The following is a 12,430-nucleotide window of genomic DNA, read 5'->3' as shown; positions in this document are numbered from 1 at the left end:
TCTTGCATTTGTAATAAGGATAGGAGGCCCGGTAATGAAAGCAGACTGACTTTTGAAAAGTGAGATGAAAAATATGCAGATTAAGTGGTAAAGAATTTCTAACTACTACACTTAGATCTGTATTTGACAAGAATTCAATTTTTCACCCATTCCAATTTTCTGTTTGTCCTGCAAAAACACTAAGCTGTGGTTTACAGGCTGGGATAATTTAAAAACACAGATACGGACTTTTCATAAGAGCCAGCAAGAAAAAAGGTATGAAGAAAACCTCTACTCTTAATTTTGAGATAAAAGTACTTTTTCCCCATAAGTGAATAAAAAAATAAGCATTACTCCTCCTAATTACACGTAGTTTCATTCTCACAAAAGATTCAGAAATGAAGCAGTGACAGTAAATTCCTAAGTTCAGATGCTGCACTACTGCTGACTTCTCTGAAATGTATTTGAAATGTTAGATAGTCAAGGCATCTACATCAGAAAACAAAACTGCACAAGTCTGAGTTGTTGAACAGCAATAATAAAATGAGCAATAAGAAAGCACTTTTGGAGTCAGTGAATTTCAACAGCCTAAGAAGTTGTAGGCATTCCGCAACATTCACTGACAGGCCAGCAAAAGGTGACGATTTGTCCTCACTGCAGAGGCAGAAGCTTGAAGACACAAGAAAAAGCTGAAATATTATTTCATTCTAGTACTCCCCCCTAAAGACTCCAAACCAGAAAAATAATAATAATAATTAACAAAATCCTATACTAATACAATATTGGATATTTTTTTAGCTAAAGTATGTTTTTCAGTATTAACTATATTCTGTTGAGTCAAGTTACAGGTCTCAAGATCTCATTTGCGTTGGCAAGAAGCTCCCTGCTCATCGACACAGAGTGGAAAAAACATTCCGCAGAGTTGCCATTGGCTCTACGTTGCAGAAACACAAGCTACAGTTTGGCCTGGTCTTTTGGCCAGTTTCAACAGGAAGGAAGCCTGTAGCTCCATCAACTCTGCTAACACCATTAGGTGGTACTTTGACTTTAGGGTACTCTCTGTCACCAGGAATTTACTTGAAACTAAACCCACAAAAAAAAAGATTTTATCAAAAATAAAATAATGAAACAAAGCTGCAATATTCAAAGATTAAAGGCCTTAGAAAAACCTAGCCATTCTTAATGGCAAAGAGGAGACTGCTAGGAATCTTACGGGCACCATCCCTTAAAGCGCACTAATTAAAATACACCTGTTTAAAGTGTTTGAGATTCCTAAATTATCTCCAGATAACAAGAGAAAAATCACTGTTAACATCTTTGATTCGTACAGGTCACTGGTGAAGATCCGTATGTGTGTTCTGTTGGTGAAGTCAGCTCAAGGAGCTCCTGTCCCGCTTCAAGGAATAGCTTTTCACCTGCATTATGTTTCAGTGATTCAGTTGGTAACCCTGTAAACAGCTGCACGGCCACAGGCTGGCAGAAGTGGCTTCCTGAACTGGTCATACTACTTAGTTATTATAACACCACTCTTGGTCTCTCATGAAACTCTAGGTCTTTCTCCATCAGCAACACAGGTTTCAAGAACTCTTTATGCCTTATTATTCCATACCTTGGCAAATATGTTGGTACTGTTCACAGCCTTGATTAGACCTATCTTTGCCAGAAGAGCAAAGATAATAGATTACTGTATTGATATTTTTTGCATTTGAAGTGAGTATACGAAAGCACTAATGGAAGAACTGATGTTTTCCTTTCAGTGTGGAAACCACAGGGGTTTTCAGCCCTGTGTAGAGGAAAAAGGAACAAATAACGGGTGTTTTCTCTGAACCTCGCTGCTCAGCACACTGCCTGCTAGAAACACGAGGCTGGAGAAAACAGAAATTTCCCCAATCTGAATAGCAGTTGCTCTCCTGCTGCTTAGAATTTATTTTTCTTTTCCTTTATCAGACAACATGGAAGAGGAATGCCAAAAGTACTGCACTTCTTCAGGGACGGGAAAGGAACACCAAAACGTGCTTCATGTAGCACAAACGTGAGCCACTGCCAGTCTCCAATAGAACTCCCAGCTTTGATACGCCTACCTCTACCCTAAGCAGCTACCAGTGAACACAGGCTGGAGAGGTTCTACTTAACTAACTTCATAACTTTTGCATGAATCACTCAGACAGATTTTAAAAGTCATGTGTCAAAACAGCTAAATGAAATACCACTATTAAAGATAATACCGCAGCAAGCAGACTATTGCATTTTTCCCCCTTTAAGATACGCACTGTTTAAACTCACTGAAGAGCCAACAACAGTGTAATAAATGAAAGCTAACACAAATACTTTGCTAAATGTCTTTGTTTCGATATATGTATGTTATATTCAATATATGTATGTTGGTAAACCTATTTAATTTATGGGATTGCAGACTCTTCTGAGGCTGACTTAACAAATGTTTATATAGTGCCTTGTACAATACAGCCTAATCCAAGTCAAGCTGTCTAGCCAACACCAAAGCATAAATAACATATACAATAATCTGGTACTGGCATCTATTTCAGCAAAACAGTTTCAACAACACAGTCCAAGGAAAACAAAAGAAAACAAACCCAACAACAACAACAAAAAAACCCCAAACCCCACACTCATTTACCAAAAATCAGACAAATATGCTTTTCCTTTTTTAAGGGAGGAAAAGACACCAACATTTTAGCTCAAGTAGCTTCTCCATAAGCCAGCCAGTACTTATGAAACTAAAATGCCTCTTCAGCACGCTTTTGCTGAGCCCATGCAGATTCTCACTGTTGTTCACAACTGCTTAAACCTGATAGATTAAAGAAGGCTCTCTAAATATAAAATAACCTACCATTCCCTTTCAAAAAATGCTTTGTCCAACAACGAGAAAGTAGCAATTTGAAGCAGATGAATGAATTGAAAGAAATCCAAGCACAGAACTCATGACACTTTATTTTTCTCTCCAGAAAGCCTGACCAGAGCAGGGGCAAACTTAGCAACAGATACTCTGAAGAAGAAACAGAACCAAAAAGAAATGACAAGTGCTGAACTGTTTTCTTAAGGAGGAAGATGAACTCCCCAAAAGAATGATTGGAACAGGTGAGAAGAAAGAGAAGTATAAACAAGAGGGCACTAACATTTGGATTGTGAAGTACACATCATGTATCTGCTAAGGGAAAGGAAGAGTGAGGAAAGGATACAAACAAACAGATCGACTCTTTTCTAGATCACATACAATTATGATGGGATGAGAGTAAAATGGTGTTTAGAGGAGGTAAATTCTGCATTCTACAACATCTGCATAGACAGCGATTTTAAAAGGAAACAATAAAGTTATGAGTGCAGTAAAAAGCAGAGTACTATAAAAAGAGATTCAAGGAGACATTCTTAAGGGTTCAAAGACAACAGGAATTGACAAAGGATGCAATTAGATGCTGCATTATATAACTTCATTTCTTTGAAGTGTGTGGGGCTTTTTCCTATGAAGGTAAAACTGTTTATAATCTTTTCCACTTGGGGAAATCACACTTAGGACAAACATGGGAAAAGTCTTTCCTGTATTTCTAACCTTCAGTATCAAGTATTAAGCCAATTTTTTTTCTAAATAGCTTCAGGAAAATAGATGATTTATCTGGATGTACTTGTTACTCATAGCTTCTGAAGCATCTGATCAAAAGCAGGTACTATTGCCTGGAGGGGTGGTTAGGTGCTGAAATCATGCACTGCTGAAAACAGTGATCAACAGACAACGGTGAGTTTTCTTTGTTTTTAAAAAGCAAATATAACCAATTTTTCTTTGGAAAAAAGAGCGTTCTAAAGCTTGACATTTGACAGCTTTTAGGAATTTTTCTAATAATCACTCCTTAACCACGTATTTATGCTCAGTCTTCATAAAAGTCACCTATGAAAAAGGCAAAGCATCTTCTTACCCAACAGAGCATATGCTGCAGCAAACTGAATTGAAAAGTTTATTGTTAAGAGGGTATTTCATCAGCCTGCCAGTGCGTTCTCATCTATTTCTTCTAGCATTATCTACAAAATACATGAAAAATACTTGGTTCAAGATTCAATGAGCTATGTAAAATATTCACTTGGAAGTGTAATAAGAAATAGAGAACTTTATGGTTATTAAAATAATTTGATAGTACTTCACAGATGCATCTATTACACTGGGGAATACATTAAATATACCACAGCATGCAAGAGCCCACACAGGCATGAATGAATTAAACTATCAACATCAAACATCTAAGTCATTTCTACTATAAACTGAGATGTAACAATGAAACAATGCTTTTGATATAAAGCATGTTGAGAATAACATGTACTCCTTGCGCAGCTTATGCAACTACTCCCTCACTGGCACGCATTCTTGCCCCATGCTGCTACACACAGTGCGCCAGGATAGGTGTAAGTGCAGTCAAGCATTGAGCCAGACCCACACAAACAGACAGGCACAGAAGAGGTTTCAAGAGTGGAAGTAACATCACCACCACACACCTAACAGCCACCTCGCTCTCAGAGCTTTTTTTAATCACTGCAGTTAAGAGCGTGCTACTGCTGCAACACAAATTCAGCAGCCCAGCCGCCTGCCTAGCTACCTCATCTATCACTTCCCCCCTCCTTCAGCTTTCACCTTCTTGAGATATCCAACATAACATGATTTTTGTACAGTAAACCAAAACTGGCAGATGCTGCTAGCCCTCTTGTTCAAGGAACTGTCCCACGGACAGCAGATCACAGCCCCGTTTCCCACAGATCTGCAGGAAGCCATGCCCCCATGCTCCAAGTAATCGCATTCCACCTCCATCCCAGATGCCTATTATCTTACCTCCTCTCTTCTGTGCATTAGCTAGTGCACTCACGTCCTCACACTGCTGACTGAAAAAAGGAGTACCGCACATCATATCTAGTTTTTAACTCAAAGGCAGCTGTTTGTTGGCCAACTGGCAGGTTAAACACAGGTAAGTGCTAAACCCATGCAAAACTTTCTTCTGAAGAGACCTTCTACTCAATGAAGCCATTAACTTGAACATTCCTGTTAAATATTATTAAAATGTAAAATCCTCAAGACCTTGCCCTATGGCTAGTTTGCTGAAATTAGCTTACGAGCTTAGAATTTATTGAGGCACAGGATTAAAGGAAACATAATTGCTCAAGATTTGTTTCTTTAAAAAAATAAAGATGGCTTATAATACACTACACAATTATATATTAGAAAACATGTCAACAACTTGTCTGGAGCAATACTTTTATTGTTTTGGAGTATTGTCTGAAACATTCTTCCACTCAATTTTTATATAGCCCTCAGCATCACTATACTTCACCAGTGGTTTTTTATTGCTTCCAATGCAGTCCATGCATCAAAGACAGTGTGAAAAGATGTGAAAAATGAAGAGCTTTGGAGTAAGCATGCAGAAGCACCTGCACACAACTCAAGTCCAACCCCTTCAACAGCAACTCCTCTTCTTGAAAAGTTTCACAGAAAACAGATGCATCTCAACATCTTATCCATGTGAAATCAGTTGATGCTGAGTTTTCAAGTCGCAAGGATTTAATTTTCTACTATGTACAACTAAGCAAGCTTTCTTAAAAGAAGTTGCTTTTACGCATTCTAGTTGTCCTTTTAATAACAATTTGCATCATTTGACCATTTCAAAGACATTTTAAAGGAGGTATAAAAGTCTCAAAGATTAAAAAAGGCCTTTACAGGTTTTGTGAAAACTGGAAGCTCTGCAGAGAAAAGAAACTCAAATTAGCGTCTTCGATGAGAGGAGAAAACACGTGGAAATGTGCCTTCCCACTGCTGGTTGGGCAGCCCCAGCAGCCCAACCAGCCCCTGTACACGTAACAGCACAGTGCATTAAATCTGAAACAAGCTTTAGATAAACACTCGAAGGCTAACTTAAGAACATCACAAAAGTACTGAGCATGTATAGCAGCTTTGTTCTTTTTCTTGTTTGTAAATTCTAGCAAACCTAACAATATAACAACTGAAGTGTGCACACTTCTTTAATGTTTTAAGAACTACTACATGCAACCTGTAACAGAAAGGTATGTTGTTTTTCTGTTGTTGTTTTCAAACGATTGTGTACATCTAAGTCAACATCCTTCTAAATGCTAAAAGGAATGCAAGTTTTACATCCATTCTGAAACAATGATATTTAAATAAAGGAAAAACTAATAGCTGCTCATAGTACAACCAGGATCTGAATGAGCTTTAAACCACTCATCATTAAGCACAGTAAAATTTGATCTTGGTTTCTGTTCAGAACAGTAAAGAGCTATTTTCCATAATGGTATAATATTTGACTACACACAGCATTTTGCTAGAAATTTGGTGTTTTTAAAACAATTCTTTTTGCTAAAATTCTACCAGATATTAATTTAAACAGAACTACTTAGCACATTGCTATAAGTAATGCTCAATTTCTTGTCACCAAAAGATACCCGAAACATTCTAAAAATATTAACTATTTAACTCACCTTAACTGCACCTCTTTAGAACTTTTCATTCTACGACAGACGCATTCCAAGAATAACCAGACCCCATGTACTCACAACACAGAACTCTCAACTTTAATCACGTCCAGCTATTCCACTCAGTTTCACCAGATCTGACTATTACTAATTGAGAAACACCAAAATCCAAAGGCAGCACAACGCGAAGCTAAAAGGAACTCTATACTGTTCACAAAACTTTAAGCTTGCTGATCAATTCAGTACCAATAAGTTCGTCGTTCTACCACAATTATAATAAAAATGGTCTACAAAAAATTTTGTTAGGAACAGCATTAACCTTATCACAGTGATTTTTCTGGTAAGCGTAATTAAGAGAGGGAGAAACTGAAGCAACTATTATAACGAAACCTCCAACTGCAATTATGAGTTTAATAAAAAATTTTATCCAACTGTGACTCCGACAGCTTTCTCACTCACAGCTGAATTTATGTATGGGGAATCCCATCCGGATTAGTTTTCTAATCAACATTGGAGATGTTTTGGAGCAGCCACCATTATTTTTCCTGTTTGAACTACGAAGTATATACTTTTCCAGCTGAGATAATCTACTATGCAATTGAAGAGAAAAAAATGCAAAACCTGAATCACTGTACACATTAGTGGAAAAAAAAGTTAACTTTCAGTTCAATCATTTAAATATTTGAGTTTTGAGTATAGCTTTAAAAAATCCAGTTCTGAATCACTGGAATTTTTGTTCTATTTCCTGTAAAAGCACCAACAGCAACATCATTCAGCATTCCGCCTGCAACAGTTCAGAAAAGATCAGCCTGATCCCTCAGTCCTAAATTTACAGTCATTTTATAAACTCGAGGTCACATCTGACCAACTTATTTCTTCCAGTGTTTCCAACCAGAGATCACTGTAAGAGGGAGGAACGTGCCATAGGATGAAGAACAATCTAGTTTTATGTTTCAAAGTACTTAGTCTCACAAAGAAAGTTTGCCAAAAGCTCTTAAAGCTCCCTAGCAAAAAAAAAAAAAGTATATAAGTTTGCAGAAAATAATCTCTTCAACAGATGACAGGTTTGATTCTACAAGGCTTGAAAAGCGTACTAGTTATTCGTGGAACCCTTATGAAACAACGCAGCATCTCAGTCTACGAAGCAATGCCATGATCAGAAAAAAAAAACGACTGCTTTCTTCCATCCTGTCACTGGATGAGAAATTTCTACCAGGACACTACAAAAGGAAGAATGTCCATTTTCAAGAAGTCTATTCATACCAGTATGTTTAGAGGAAGAGAGAAGAATCCATTAACTCCTCTTGGGATGGGAAATGCTTTACATTTCACAAGAGCAAGGGTAGCGTATCAAGAAGATGGCACTGCCCACGCAGGTAATGATGGGAAGGATGCTCTATCAAGCATCTCTCAGTCACAACATTGGGATTACCCAAACTCCAAGTACCTCCTCCAACAGCTTTTCTCTTCCTCCCCTTCTGCAGGCTCTCCCATGAAGCAGCATGAGAAACAATGACCCAGGTCCTCCCAGCTTATGAAAGAAACTGACAACCAGCTCAGCTACAGCACAGGTCCAAGTACTATCTACCTTGAGTCTCCACAAGCTTAATATGTAAGTAACTGCAACAGTTACACTGGCTGAAGTCTCATTTAAATTGCAGAGCAGAACTTACCGAAGCTGATGACACGTATGTCTCCTAATCTGTCAGTGGAACTTCCCTCTTGCCAAGATCAGAATTTTGAGTTTTGACCGTGCCCAATTACAACAGTGCAGGTAAAGAACGAATTATTGAGATATCGATACAAAATGCAAATGCCTGCTTATCCAGTAAATCATTGGGTAAACTGAAAATGATTTCCAATTTCAGCACATCATGGCCATGCTACTGATACAGCAGCTAGCCCTCCCCACTGCATGCGCTCACAGCACAACTCTAGCATCTACGGTTATGATGGAAAACAAGTTCAGAAGAAGTCCCAAACAATGACTTTAGCATTTATCTTTCACATATCTGTACAATGAAAACAACGTGCAAGACCATTTTCAGCTCTCTACAGACGAGCCTCAGCCAGAGCTTTTTTCACCCCGCACCAAAAACCCTAAAACTAAGGACCACGAACCACACCTGAGATCCACTCCTCGCAAGGAAGCGTTTCTGGGGATTGTAGGTATGTACTTGCTGTCACCGGTACGGAAACACCTCCGGGCCTCGGGCACAGGGCAGGGTCCGCTGAGCTGCCCAGCACAAAGAACACGAGGCCCTGCTCCGAAGGCCGCCCGGCAGCGAACAGGACGGGGCGCTCAGACCACCGACACAGACACTCAATGAATGAGACCAAGCGCTACACAGCTCCTCGCTGCCTTCCTAACTCTCGTGGGGGGACAAAACAAGAGAAAAAGCCAACCGGACTCATCTCTCGTCTTGCAAATCCCTCTTGCAAGAACCGCTGCGAGAATTCCTTCCGAACAATTAACCCGAGTCGAATAATGGAAACCGGAGGTGGACTATATAAGGCCTCGGAGCCCGCAGACCCCGCACCTCGGCCCGTGGCTCAGCCCCAAATGGCGGAGCCTCGCCCCGCAGCCGCGCACCTGTCACCTGCCGCCCCGCCACGCACGCGGGGCTCCCGCAGACGCGGGGGGCGACACGCGGATCCGATCCCTCCCCGCTCGCCAAGGAAAAAGAGTTTCCACCTCCCGCTGCCGCCCCGCAGCTCCCTCTCTCCCTCCCCCTCCTCCGGGAGGCCGGGCTCCCCCCGCCCGCCGGGATGCGGGGTGCCGGCCGCCCCCTCCCCGCACCGAGGCCCGCCCCGGCCTCGCCGCGGGGCTCGGGGCCGCCCCGGAGCCTCGGGCCTGCGGGCCGAGCCGCCCCGCGCCGCTCCCCGCAGCCCCCGGGGAGGGGAGCGGCCCCGCGGCGGAGCCGGCCCCGGGGAGCCGCCAACAGGCCCGCCTCGGCGGGGTCTGCCTTACCCTGCAGCCGCCTCTCCGCCTCCTCCTCCTCCGCCTCCTCCTCCTCCGCCGCCGCCTCCCCCACCACGGCAGCCGCCGCCACTACCGCCGCCACCGGCGCCGCCGCCGCCGCCTCCCGGCAGGGGGGACCCCGCCGACCCGAGCCGCTCCGCCGCCGCTCCGCAGCCTCCCGCCGCCGCCGTTCCGCCGCGGGGGGGAGGGAGGAGGAGGAGGTGGCCGAGGAGAAGGAGGAGGGGGAAGGGAGGGGGGGGTCCGTGTCGTCGCCGCAGGCGGGAGAAGCGGGGAGGCCGGGGGTGGCTGAGTGTCTGCGGCGCCGCTCCCGTCCTCCGCTGGAACCGCTGCGGCTCCGCGTCGCTCCCGGCCCCCCCTCCCCCCGCTCGCTGCGCTCCAAATCAAAATAGAGTCACAACATGGCGGCGGCGGCGACGGGCCAGCATCGCGAGACCGAGCCCCGAGCGCTAACGGGATGCGGCGCGCGCGCGCGCGAGGGGAGGGGGCGGGCCGCGCCGATGGGGGCCGGGCCTCCGCCGCCACCGCCCCGCCGAGGGGGTTGGCCGCGCGCAGCGGACGACGCCGGGCGGAACGAACGGCGCGGCGGCTCCCGCCCCGCCCTCCGGCACGCGCGGGGGAGTGACGCCCGCCGGCGGCGCCGCCTCAGCGCATCGCGGGGGGCCGCCCGCCTGGGAAAGGGGAGGCCCGCGGGAAGCGAAACGCTGTTTGGGGGAGCCGAGGGAGTGGGAAAAAGGAACTGGGAAAGGCTGGGTTTGAGAAAAGGGCCTCTGCGTGTGAAACAGTCGTTCTGAGAGGGGAGAGCCAGGCACTGTCTGTCAGAAACACCGGTGCCAGCTCTTAACGGTCTAAATACTTCACGCGGAGTACGTGACTCCTGTCGTCGCTCTGAGATACAGCTTAGCGTAACTCTTCCCGAAGTACCCGTGAGCACAGCGGGACTGCACGCCGGCTGGCCGGGCCCTCTGTCCCGCTCTGCGCCCGCGGGAGGGATCACCCCGTGCCTGAGGAGCCGCGGGGCCCGCGGTCCCTACGTGCCAAACTCACATCCCTTCTCCAGAGAAAGGATAGCCATCCCGACGCTCGAGTCGGCCTTCATCTTTCATCTTAAATGGAAAGACAGCTTTTAGATGAGCTTATAAAGTCACTACAGTTCTCAGTCTTTTTGTTTTCTTTTTTAATCAGAGAGTGATAAGTTACACCGTCAACTCCCACTCTTCCTCCAATTCCTTTCTTCCCACATCTCTTTTTCTCTATCCTTGCTGCCCTTGGCAGGTGCCGACCCATAGTGTTTAGCAATAGACTGTCTGTACATTGATTCTAGGTAATCCTCATCTATAGAGATGCAAGTGCTTTAAAAATTGAACTGTCCAGAACAGTCCCTCTGCACTGAGAAAGGAACCTTGCAGATTTCCCACCACAACAGTAACACTGTGCAGAAATCAGTACAGTTTTGTTGCTCTAATTCTCAGGGGAGCCAGTGATTGTCAGTGCCTTCCAGCACATGAAAGGAACTGTGAAACCATCTCTCTCATCTGCCGTTCTAAACCTTTAAGAGTTGCAATAGCCTTTGTAGCTGTGTGATGAGAAAGGGCTCTGGTTTCTTCACAGGACATCACTTGAGAGATCGGCCCATTGACATTTGTGAAATAAAAGTGACAAACATAATAATAATAATAAGCAGGAATCAACTTATTTCTGACATGATTTGGGCCAAGTGTCTGGTTCCAAGAAATTAAACTAACTTTGACGTTACAACAACAAACGTTTTCCAAATGAAAGCACTGACGTAAAAAAAACACCCCTCTCAACTGCATTTAACTAGAATAGCCCAGAGAACCCCAGGATAAGCAGAGGCTATTTTCCTTTGATGTAGCAGACAGGGACAGAGAAAACACAACACCAACGTGTCCAATAATAAGATGTTATGTTAGGATGAAAAAAAAGAAATGGAGAAGAAATGGAGGACAGTTGTCTTCCCCCCTCTAAAATATAGGCGTATACACACACACACTTCAGTAACTATTAGTCATTTTCATATGCTGCAACAGAGAAGTCTGCAGTTCCATACATCAGCAGTATAGCACAAGAAATGCTTGCATCCAGAGGTTATTACCCATCCTGCCTTGAGTCAAGGTTATACAGGGCTGAGAGTCTGATGGAATACGTTAATGGTAATTAAAAAAAAATATTCCCCCAAACCAACCAGAACTGAGTGTAGTCTCTTGCAATCATGGGCAGTGGGGTATCTAGAAAAAAAACCAACACAACAGAAACATCTGATCACGAAGAGCTGTACCTGGGTTGATCCACTGTAATTGTGCATTTACATTAATCACTTCTTCTGCAACTTGTGCTGTAGACAGTCATGATACACTCAATCATCTACTCAGGCACACCACTGTCAACTCTTCCAGCACAACTGTTTCAAACTGCTAAGCAGTACCTGACCTTTCAGACAGATATGATAATATCCTTAAATTAAGAAGTCTGCCTTAGAACTTGAGTTTATTTTGCTAAATACCAAGGTAAATATTTGATCCTTTTTGCCTGCAGTTGCTAAAACAGAGATTTGCCACGGGAAAGTGAAAGCCTCTCTCTCACAGCTCCATCAGCACTATTTGCTGCAGTGCTTAAGCACTGGGATGTATGATTGAGCCATCCTTTTTTCCTCTTCTCCCCAGACACTGTTCACATTACATCTGTACATGGGCCTGTTGCTAAAATTGCTCTTCTCTATTGCAGAGAATTTGAAATCATTTTTAACACCTTCCCAAAGGCAAAGAATGCTGTATTTAAGAAAATCGTTCTGTATACCAATATCCAGAAATAACTGTTTTCCTGTGTATCTCTAACAAGAAGTAGGAAGATAAATCTAATGTTAAAATCAGGGTGTAACTCCTAGAATGATGTAAATCATAGCTTTGGTCATCACTGAGATGTAGGCGGCTGCCTGCCCAGTAGTCCAGTAAATTCATAGCCTTACCTCTT

The 12,430-nt window shown here is 43.7% G+C and overlaps 1 protein-coding gene across 4 annotated transcripts in view; it reads right to left on the bottom strand.

The window, feature by feature from the left end:
• TAB2 (TGF-beta activated kinase 1/MAP3K7 binding protein 2) overlaps positions 1-9,898 on the bottom strand; it is a 61,144-nt gene extending 51,246 nt beyond the window's left edge. Inside the window, exon 1 of one of the 4 annotated variants that reach the window (XM_040697638.2) lies at positions 9,431-9,898. The gene's annotated coding sequence lies outside the window, so the exon portion shown is untranslated. The other 3 variants (XM_419660.6, XM_040697639.2, XM_046939169.1) reach the window with 3 other exon arrangements.
• Between the last annotated feature and the right edge of the window lie 2,532 nt (positions 9,899-12,430).

This window comes from Gallus gallus, chromosome 3, assembly GCF_016699485.2.
Source record: "Gallus gallus isolate bGalGal1 chromosome 3, bGalGal1.mat.broiler.GRCg7b, whole genome shotgun sequence".
Lineage (NCBI taxonomy): Eukaryota > Metazoa > Chordata > Aves > Galliformes > Phasianidae > Gallus > Gallus gallus.
The sequence above is the reverse complement of the archived record's forward strand: the minus strand, read 5'-3'. Positions and strand labels throughout refer to the sequence as shown.